Raw genomic sequence first — 10,719 nt, 5'->3', positions numbered from 1 at the left:
AAGCCGGGTCCTATTTCATGTAATCACTTTCTACTATAATTGTATCATACTTTGGTTCAACCACAAAAACCACATTCAAAAACAAAGCTCAATACAAATGAGTTACCTACAGAAGAAAGGTTCTTACATCAATGCAATATTCACCTTCGACTGTCTGCTCACACACCACCACTGACTCTCTCCTTCTTCAATAGTGACGTTCATTCCTAAGACCTTACTTCCTAGCACTTTCCGTGCGTCCTATGCACAGGCTGAATATAAGGTGAATCAATACTCCTAGGTAGAGAGCTGCAGGAAGCCACTGCCCTGAATAAAACTGTCTGCAGATGTCCTTCATGGTGAGCAGACCACAAATAGCATCTGCTATAAGGTCCCTGGCCTTGGAGACAGAGAAACAAAGGCTGTCCATTACTCTTGGCTTTGAGGGTTCAGCCTTGAGAATTATGAGTCATCAGGAAAGTAGAAATGGATGGGCCTTTGGGAGGAAATCTGGCAGCACTTCAGAGGCTGTTGATAACATCTACAGTTCTTGGGATTTGCATGCCAGGCTGCCGACTAGACATCCACAGGAAGGGAAGACTTGCACATAATTTTTAAGACTTCCAAAAAGAAAACCAAAAAAAAAACCCAAAAAACACACAAACAAAAACCCAAAACCACCACACCCGCAAAATGCTGTGAAGTGCAGCTTGTGGAAATCAGACCCAACTGGGACTTGAGAAGATCAAATGACTAATCCACCCACTATGTTCTCATTGATTTCACTATGAATAAAAATAATTCAAGCGGAAGAGGAGAGGAAAGATGAAGCAACGACAGGGAACAAGACTGAAAAGGGAAGTCAGGTTCAGAGATGTTCCTGATTCTCCTCGTTACATGAAACCAATGGGAGGTGAATTTTAGGAATTATCCAAGGGGAAAGTACCAGGTTGGCAGAGTCTACTCTTCCTCTCGCACACTCAGCTATTACAGCTCAGTAAGTGTAAGTGTTACTAAGCTCCTTGAGATAGAGTTTCACAATCAGGGTGGGAAGGTGAAGACCTACTTTTGGTCACAAGCTCCCCCAAATAAATTGCCTTTAATTTGCTTTCAAATCTAAAGGAACAAGGCAATCTCCAGTAGAACCCAGTATGTTTGGTGTGGAAGTAGCAGACAGTTTGTTGTTTTTTTAAGTGAAAAAAGCTCTCCCTGAGGTAGAAACACTTACCCAGCTGTTTTGGTTGTTAAAAGGACCAACCTCTTGTGGCAGATTGTACACGTGAAGGAAACTATCTTGTCCCCCTTTAAGGGATGAAATGCTGCAAAGGGCTGCTGCATCCCCATGGCAGACAGCTTGGAGGGAGGAGCCGAGGTGGGAGCACCACACCAGCGCTGCTGCTTCCCAGGTAGGAAGGTCAGTGACCCAGGGCAGGGCTTTGGCGTTGAGGGTGCAAATGTGACCTGTAGGTCACTTGGGAACCTTTTCTGCCACAATTGAGAGAATAACAATTTCCCATTCTCCACCCTCCCAGTGGCCATCCTTATAGCCTCTTGCATGGAGAGGTAGGAATGGTTGTGGTCTACTTGAAGCTGGGGAGATACTGTCCCTGTACCCAAGCCACCAGCCTGTGTAATAAAACAAACCATCCCCAAGTTCTGCAGGTATAGAAGCCCCAGAATACATCCAAATTTTACATTAATAATTGTTTTAATTATTTAAGATGGATAGCCTAGGAGCTTATGTCCCTAGGATTCCCCCAAGTTATGGTTGAGTCTTTTCCCCAAGCGTGTCTCATGTCTGAGGAATCACTAAGCCTTCTGGGCTACAATAGCTGAGTTATGCAAGAGGATGAGTGGAGTAGACTCCGCCAACCTGGTACTTTCCCCTGGGATAATTCATAGAATTCACCTCCCATAGGTTTTATAGGTAACAAGGAGAATCAGAAACATCAGGACAAAAAACAACCCTGGCAATGGGCAAGGAGACACCTGATTGGTGGTGTTGCTCTTATATCAATCAGGGGCAAAGCAGATGTACAGTCCTTAGTTCATCCTAGCTTGATGCCTGTGTCGGTGGCCAGAGCTGTTTCATGCCTGAGGTACATAAAAACAAAAACAAACAAAAAAACAAACAAAAAAACAAAAAAAAACACACAACACAACACACACACACACACACACACACACACACACACACACATAAACAACAACAACAAAAAACCCCAATTAGTATTATTGTTGTTGGGATCATTTTCTGAGAGTCCTTTCCAGACAGTAAAGTTAAGAGAGTAGCCAACCGATACATATGGGTGACAAAAGGTGGCTCCAGATGGGTTCAACTGCTTTTACAAATAGCCCAAAGTTCTCCTTTGAGAACTATATCTAAGTTTTCTGCGTTTAGTTGGAAAGTCATTTACTCCTTTCTTAATCATTGAGGTGAAAGGTCACATTGTTTTGATTAAACAAAAAAATATTCTTGGTACAAAGGAAGTAAGTGCTAGGATTGTGTTTTGTTCTGCTTTTTTCAGCCCAATTTCCCCAGAACTGGAGAACTAAAGATCCTGTAATCAGGGAACTACATAGCAAATTAATTGTACTAATGTGTGAACCCAAACCTGGGCAGTGGGCTAGAGTTAGATGCTTAGAAACATGATCATAGCCGGTGGTCTCTCTGTTTCATAACTTTTCCTAAATTCTTAATTAAGCCATCTAATCTGACAAAATTTAAAAATTGCTTGTCCTTTCTTTCAGATCAAGCAGCTGGAATACTCTATGGTATTTAGATAAATTTTGTATCAAAAAATACAACAAATCTTTGTATCAACCAAGTGCAACTTCCTGACTCTTCTATTTTTTTTAAAAAAATATATATATTTGTTTAATTTTTATTGATTTCAGAGAGGAAGGGAGAGGCTGTGAGAGATAGAAACATTGATGATGAGAGAGTCATTGATCGGCTGCCCCCTGCATGCCCCACACTGGAGACTAAGCCCGAAACCCTGGCATGTGCCCTTGACCAGAATTGAACCTAGAACCCTTTAGTCCTCAGGCTGACGCTCTATCCACTGAGCCAAACCAGCTAGGGCTCTTCTATGCTTTTTTCACACCTCCCTGCTATTTCTTCTACCAGGAATCTCTTCTCTCTTTTCCTGACTCTCTAAAAAGCTCAACTCACTCCTCAAGTCTCAGTTCAAGTGACACTACTTTAGTTATGCTCTGAGGGAGCATCTGTTAGAGTATCTATTCCCCAAAATTCACAATTATTGGGGATTTTCTGTGGTGTGGTGGTTGTTGGATCTCTTCTTCTAGGCGAGGTTTTCTGAAAGCATAATCCTTGGGTCGCTGGCATCAGAACACCTGGTGGCAGGCAGAAGGAATTATTGAAATGCATGGTCCTGAGCCCCACTCCTCACGTTCTCAGTCAGAGTCTCAGGGATCTCTGTTGAGTGAATCCCAGGAATTTGCATTTTTACTAAGCTCTTTAGGAGATTCTTAGGCAAATAAAAAATTGAGAACCACTGCAGTATACTATATAAGAGCAATAAAGACTACATGTTTATTCATCTTTGTGTCCCTAGCTAACTAGCAGGTAACCAGGTATTTAGTTGGTGTTTAACAAACATTGAATGATAAATAAATGCCTAATGGAGACTGCATACTTTATTCCTTCCTTATTATTTTCATTTAGTCATTTATTAAGAATCTACTATAAGCCACACATTCTTCTAGGAACTAGGACTGTAATGGTGAGTAAGTCCCACTCATCCAGAGTCTATTATCACATGATTTCTTCTAAACTCTGTTACTATTGCCAGTTGCATAGACATCCAGCTCCTTATTCAGATGTTATCACTCATTACCCATCATTTTATGCATCTGCTTAATTTTCACTTTCCATAATGCCTAGCCTCACTCCTTAAATTCTGCCACATCTGCAAGATCCAGTTTAAGTTTCATTTCCTTCACAAAGTCTTGTTCCTTAACTCGTTAGTTCTATCTTTATCTTTCCCCTTCTTAATCACTCAAAGATAGCTCCTCTCAATTGCTTCAGCAATTGCTTCATTAAATATTTGTTTGAGGAAGGATGTCCCATGTTATTTTCTAATTGTGTCATGGATATGTATCACAGGACTCTTACACTAGATTGTAGATTTTATGAACACAGGAGCCAGACTGTCTTTTTCGGCAAGTTCCAAGGTTCTCAGCATTTCATTTACTTGCTCACTTCTGCATTCAACCCGTAAACATTTAGGGAGCACCAACTATGTATGAGATACTATTGGCCAGTCCAGATGACCTAAGTTTGTACTCAAACCAAACCAAATGAATCAGCACCTTTAAGGTGGGGCCCTAGCATTGATTTCCCTAAGTAGCCAGGTAGCCAGCTAATGCTAAAGGTAAATATTTCAATGAACTAATCCTTTTGGCTCCAAATCCCATATTAAATTTATTCCAACACTTTATTTATTCTGCCTCTACACCCAGTCAAATAAATAGGTCTGAAAGACTCGGGCCCATTCCATAATCCCCTGCATGATGAGGGATCTGTCACTTCTACAAAGAGTAGGGATTAGGAAGAGTAGCAGATTAAGAGAATGTAGAGAAGGGTAGGTATGAGGAGACTGAGAATTGTGTCATTGTGATTTCTATGAGTCCTGAGTAAGCCTGTTGTCCCTGGACAAAAATATGTATGTGTGTGTACACACACACACACACACACACACACACACACACACACACACATCTACGTGGCTTGCTTTTGTACTTTTATATGTGGCTAGAAGCAGAGTATCCCAAGAGAGCAAAACAAAGTAAAAGGAAAAGTGATACAGGCTATTCTGTTGTATAGTTTGCCTTTACTAAAAAACAAAACAAAAAACAACAACCACACCAAAAAGCAAAAAACAGTTCCTTTTGACTAACAAATTCTATGCTTCATCTTGAACCAGAACTACTAAAAACAACATATTTTAACAATGTTGTTATCTTCCAACATCTTCTACAAATATTTATTGAATGAATCCGTGAACTCAAGCCGAGTAACATTAATATAAACACACATGTTCGGATGTAAGCAGCTTTTCTATGAGGTTTCTTGGGTAGCTATTAACCTTAAATAGCAGTTCCCAAACTTTGCTGAACATTAGTCTTCTGGGAAAATCCCAGTGCCCAGGTCAAACCCTTTGTCAATTAAGTCAAAATATCTGGGAGTGGCAAAGAAAAAACTGGATTTGTAAAGATTCCCAAGTAATTCCAATGTGTAGCAAAATTAGAGAACTGCTGTCCTAGTAGATTTTTGTTGCATGATTGAAAAATACCTGGAGGATAATTAATCATAATAAATAAATATCATTGGGTCTATAGTGCTTGGATTTCTAGAGGAACAAGATTATGTGTATATTTTACGGAACTAGTCTTATATCTACCTGCATTTGTATTGCATTAATTTATATGTGTGAAGGGTAATTCCAAAAGAGCGATTTGTTCAAAAGCCCTTGGGTAGGTAGCATATGAGTTGGACTGTGACATAATATCCAGCATTCTTTTTTTTTCCCATTACCCCCCACCTCCCATTTATGCCCCCACCCCCCTGTTGTCTGTGTCCATTGATTAGGCTTATATGCATGCATATAAGTCCTTTGGTTGATCTCTCCCCCTTACCTCCACTGTCCCCTACTTCCCCTGAGGTTTGACGTTCTGATTGATGTTTCTCTGTCTCTGGATCTATTTTTGTTCATCAGTTTATGTTGTCCATTATATTCCACAAATGAGTGAGACAATGTGATATTTATGTTTCTCTGCCTGGCTTATTTCACTTAGCAAAATGCTCTCCATCTCCACCCATGTTGTTGCAAATGGTAAGAACTCCTTTTTTTACCACAGTAGTATTCCACTGTGTAGATGTACCATAGTTTTCTAATCCACTCATCTGCTGATGGGCATTTGGGCTGTTTCCAAATCTTAGCTATTGTAAATTGTGCTGCTATGAACATGGGGGTGCATATGTCCTTTCTGATTGATGTTTCTGGTTTCTTGGGATATATTCCTAGAAGTGGGATCACTGGGTCAAATTGGAGTTCCACTTTTAGTTTTTTGAGGAAACTCCATACTGTTCTCCACAGTGGCTGCACCAGTCTGCATTCCTAGCAGCAGTGCACAAGGGTTCCTTTTTCTCCGCATCCTCTCCAGCACTTGTCATTTGTTGACTTGTTGATAATGGCCATTCTGACAGGTGTGAGATGGTACAGCATTGTTGTTTTGATTTGCATCTCTTTGATGATTAGTGACTTTGAGCAGGTTTTCATATGTCTCTTGGCCTTCCTTCTGTCTTCTTTAGAAAAGTGTCTATTTAGATCAGTTGCCCATTTTTTGATTGGGTTGTTTATCTTCTTTTTGTTAAGCTGCATGAGTTCCCTGTAAATGTTGGAGATTAAACACTTATCATTGATATCATTGGCAAATATGTTCTCCCGTGCAGTGGGCTTTCTTGTTGTTTTATTGATGGTTTCATTTGCTGTGCAAAAGCTTTTTATTTTGATGTAGTCCAATTTGTTTATTTTCTCTTTAGTTTCCATTGCCCTAGGAGCAGTATCAGTGAAGAAATTGCTTTGGCATATGTCAGAGATTTTTCTGCCTGTGGATTCCTCTAGTATTTTTATGGTTTCCCGTCATATGTTTAAGTCCTTGATCCATTTTGAGTTTATTTTTGTGTACGGTGTAAGTTGGTGGTCTAATTTCATTTTTTTGCATGTATCTGTCCAATTTTCCCAACACCATTTATTGAAGAGACTGTCTTGACTCCATTGTATGTTCATGCCTCCTTTGTCAAATATTAATTGAGCATAGTGATTTGGGTCGATTTCTGGGTTCTCTATTCTATTCCATTGATCTATATGTCTGTTCTTGTGCCAATACCAGGCAGTTTTGAGAACAGTGGCTTTGTAATACAGCTTGATATCTGGTATTGAGATCCCACCTACTTTGTTCTTCTTTCTCAGAATTGCTGTGGCTATTCAGGGTCTTTTTTTATTCCAGATGAATTTTTGGAAAGTTCGTTCTAGGTCTGTGAAATATGCCGTTGGTATTTTAATGGGAAGTGCATTGAATTTATAGATTGCTTTGGGTAGTATGGACATTTTGATGATGACGAGTCTACCAATCCATGAACATGGTATGTTCTTCCATCTGTTTATGTCTTCCTCTATCTCTTTTTTCAGTGTCGTGTAGTTTTCCGCATATAGGTCTTTTACCTCCTTAGTTAAGTTTATTCCTAGGTATCTTAATTTTTTTTTGGTGCGATGGTGAATGGGATTGCTTTTTTAGTCTCTCGTTCTGTAAGTTCATTATTGGTGTATAGAAATGCAATATCCAGCATTCTTATTAGGGGTTCCAGAAGCTAGTATTCCAAGAGTTTGTCTTTTTGTGGTAAATACCATCTAATGACAGCAGATGGAATCCAGAATGATGTAAGGAGGTAGATGTCAACCTGTAAAAAAAAAATAGTTGAAAGAATATAAAAATCAACTAAGAAAAAAATTATGATTTTATTTTAGTCATAGGAATTTAATAGTGGAATGTGAGGTTACACATTACATTCTGCACTATTGCATAACCCAGGGCATGGCATTTATATAAGAAAAAAAAGTGATAGAATGGGGATAAGTGGACTTATTACTTGGTCATCTACTGTTTGTCACCAGGCATTTGACACATCATCATGACTAATCTGGCCATGAACTATGTAGAGTGAATGTTGTCTCCCTTTTCCAGATAAAGAAATTGTGGCTCAAAAAGATTACTTGGAATAAATTTAACTAAGTAAATGAGTTTAAATTGCAAAAGTAAGCTAATACAGAATTAAAGTATTTTTTGTGTGTTTTTTTTTCATTGTGTCAAAAGGACAAGGTTTTTCCAGATATTAAGAAAAGTTTTCTACTGAGAAAGCAAAGATTCTATGTTTCATTAAAATAGTTATGTGTTATGTTGTGTTAATCAGCTACTTGATTAACTTAAGGAAACCATCTTTTTTCATTTTAAGAACTAAAGTTTGATAGCCTGTATTTATGTTTGATACCTTTTATTCTCATTTTGGGTAAGTACATAATTTAATATCTATCTATATATATATAAAACCAATGACTGGAATGCTGTAAGGACCAGAACGACCGGTCGCTATGATGCCCACTGGGGCCAGCACACCACCCCATCGTGGGTGGGACTGGCAGCCAACCTCCCGCGGCCCCTCCCCTTGCCCAATCCCATCCCAGATCAGACCCCCATCCCGATTAGGGTCGGGGCCGGCCTGCCAACCACCAGCAGCCCCTTCCCCCAGCTGGCACTGCCCATTATTGGCCCCCACCACCCTGATAGGTCCATGGCCCATCCCCCCAGACAGCTCTGCCTCTGATGGGCCCACCCCACACCAATCAGGGGTGGGGCCGGCCAGCCAACCACCCACGGCCCCTTCCCTTGGCAGGCCCAGCCCTGATTGGGCCCTGATCAGGGTTGGGCTGGCTGGACCCCACCTGTGCATGAATTCGTGCACTGGGCCTCTAGTTGTTTCGTAATGACAAAATGGTTAATTTCCTAAGATGACAAAGCTCTCAGTAGCAAAGCTAGAATTCAAATTCAGATTGACCTGTCTCCAAGATTTACATCTATTCCATTGCACAGACCATACATGGTCCTTCCTCTCTCCTGTATCTCATCTGGGTGCACAGTCTGTGTGCTCTGCAGTAACAGGCTATGTCTTTGAAGAGAATAGAGTTACTAATTACTGATGCTAACAAACAGGAACTAGCGTCATCTGTCCCTGTGAGCTGCCGAGTGTAGCTGGGTGGAGATAGTCATGTGGGAGAGATTTGGTCTCTTACGTTTGAGGAAACTGGAAATGCTTAGCAAAAAGCTTGTGCTGATTTTAATAAATTCTTTCCTGGAGAAAATTAGTCTCTGACATCAGTATCTTCCAAGATTGAAAGCAGTTTAAACTTGGAACATCTTCCAGAGGCCAGAGAACACATTTCTTTCTTCATTTCCAGAAACACTCAGAAGAGAGGATGCAGTTTGCTAGGAGTAGCGCTGCCTTTGGGACTGTGTCTCTGGATATTTTTAGAACTTCCATCTGTTGTGGCTGAGGGTGGGAGATGAGATCCTGGTGGTCTGTTATGAAGAGCTACTGTGACTCACCGCCATGCCCTTAGATATTCTCCAGCTACTCCAACCGCATCCTTGGTTTGCATCATTAGTTTTCCTCATTCATTAGATTTGAAGACTCTCAGCTCCCATTCCACTTTCTTTCTATTGCATCACCTCATTGGTTTATGGGAAAGACAATAGATATGTCAACAAGGCAAGTCTACTCTGCCATGCTGCTGCCATTGGCAGGTTGCTTGCACCCTGCTGGTAGACAAGCTGGAGACCCCTTTGTTGTGTGTAGGTCTGATGGCAGTGGAATTACTCAAGCATCCCCCTCGCTTCAAAATCCCTTGATAATCTCCACTGCAATGGCCTTTGTTTCCTTTTTTGCTCTATCTCCCTATGGCCATATCTGTTCTTTATACCAACTGGAAATGTTCTATGGTAGAAACTAGTATCATAGCCTTCTCTCCCTTTAAGACCCTAAGTCACATGCCATAACTTTAACATAATCAAGAGTTCTAGTCCCTCTGCAGTTGCCTTTTATCCCCATACACTACCCATCTCCTGGCTTTACTTCTTTTTTATGCAGGCCTTCCCCATGCTGCATCATTTCATCCACTTCATCCGCATGACAGAATCTCCAACATTCCAGGGCTCTTTCCCTATCTACACATCTGCAGATAGCAAACCATGGCGTCACCCAACTCTCTGCTTTCTCTACTCCTACAACCACTTACTGCAACACACACACACACACACACACACACACACACACACACTGCATACTATGCAAATTGGTACTGTTGTAAATGTTTGTATTCAATTTGAGCTGGATATTCACCACCACTTGACAATACTTTGAGTAATAGCTATATTTTAGGCCTTATATTATTACTCTGGCATTAGATGGTATTTGTTTGAAAACCATTTCTCCTTTGCCATTTTTTCCTCCAGATTCTCCACTAATCTAACCATTTCTTTGCAGTCACCTTTGTTGACTAATCTTTTTCCACCTGCATTTTAAATATTATCCCTAATCGGTCCTTGATTCTCTTAATTTCTATTTTATTCATTATTTTATGCATCCATGGTATCCACAATCATCTGTGGATGACAGTTCCCAAATCTCTATTTTAAGACTTAATACCTTGCCTGAGTTAGTTTCATGTCAGACTCCCTACCTGACTTGTCCTCAGTTTTCTCCCTTGTAAAACAGAGAAAGCAATCATATTCATCTCAGAGGCGTTTGGGATGTTGAGAGCATTGAAGGAAATGGCATGTAAAGTATAGAATGCAGCTTCTGGGGAAAAAAGAATGTGATAAATGGGGAACTATTGTTATTGCTATTGTTCTATAGTTTAATATATATGTAAAATCCCCAGGTTTTCCTTAACACAGACAACAGAGCCTCCAGCGTATGATGCAGAACATTGAAGTGGATAGTCAGAGACCTCTGCCCTATACATTAATTGGTCTGAGTAGATTCTTTATAGGCCCCAATTCCGCCCAAAATGGGAAAATATGAAGTGCACTGTCCAGTATGCAAGCTATTCAAACTTGCATATCAGACCAGTGGAAAAGTCAAAAGGTGAATCTAGTCCT

The 10,719-nt window shown here is 40.4% G+C and overlaps 1 pseudogene; it reads left to right on the top strand.

Annotated features, from left to right (window-relative positions):
• Positions 1-1,941: 1,941 nt before the first annotated feature.
• LOC114226885 (small nucleolar RNA SNORA48) lies at positions 1,942-2,086 on the top strand (annotated as a pseudogene).
• Positions 2,087-10,719: the final 8,633 nt, after the last annotated feature.

This window comes from Eptesicus fuscus, chromosome 17 (genome assembly GCF_027574615.1).
Source record: "Eptesicus fuscus isolate TK198812 chromosome 17, DD_ASM_mEF_20220401, whole genome shotgun sequence".
NCBI lineage: Eukaryota > Metazoa > Chordata > Mammalia > Chiroptera > Vespertilionidae > Eptesicus > Eptesicus fuscus.
Note: the sequence above shows the minus strand (reverse complement) of the source record. Positions and strands in the feature narration are given on the sequence as shown.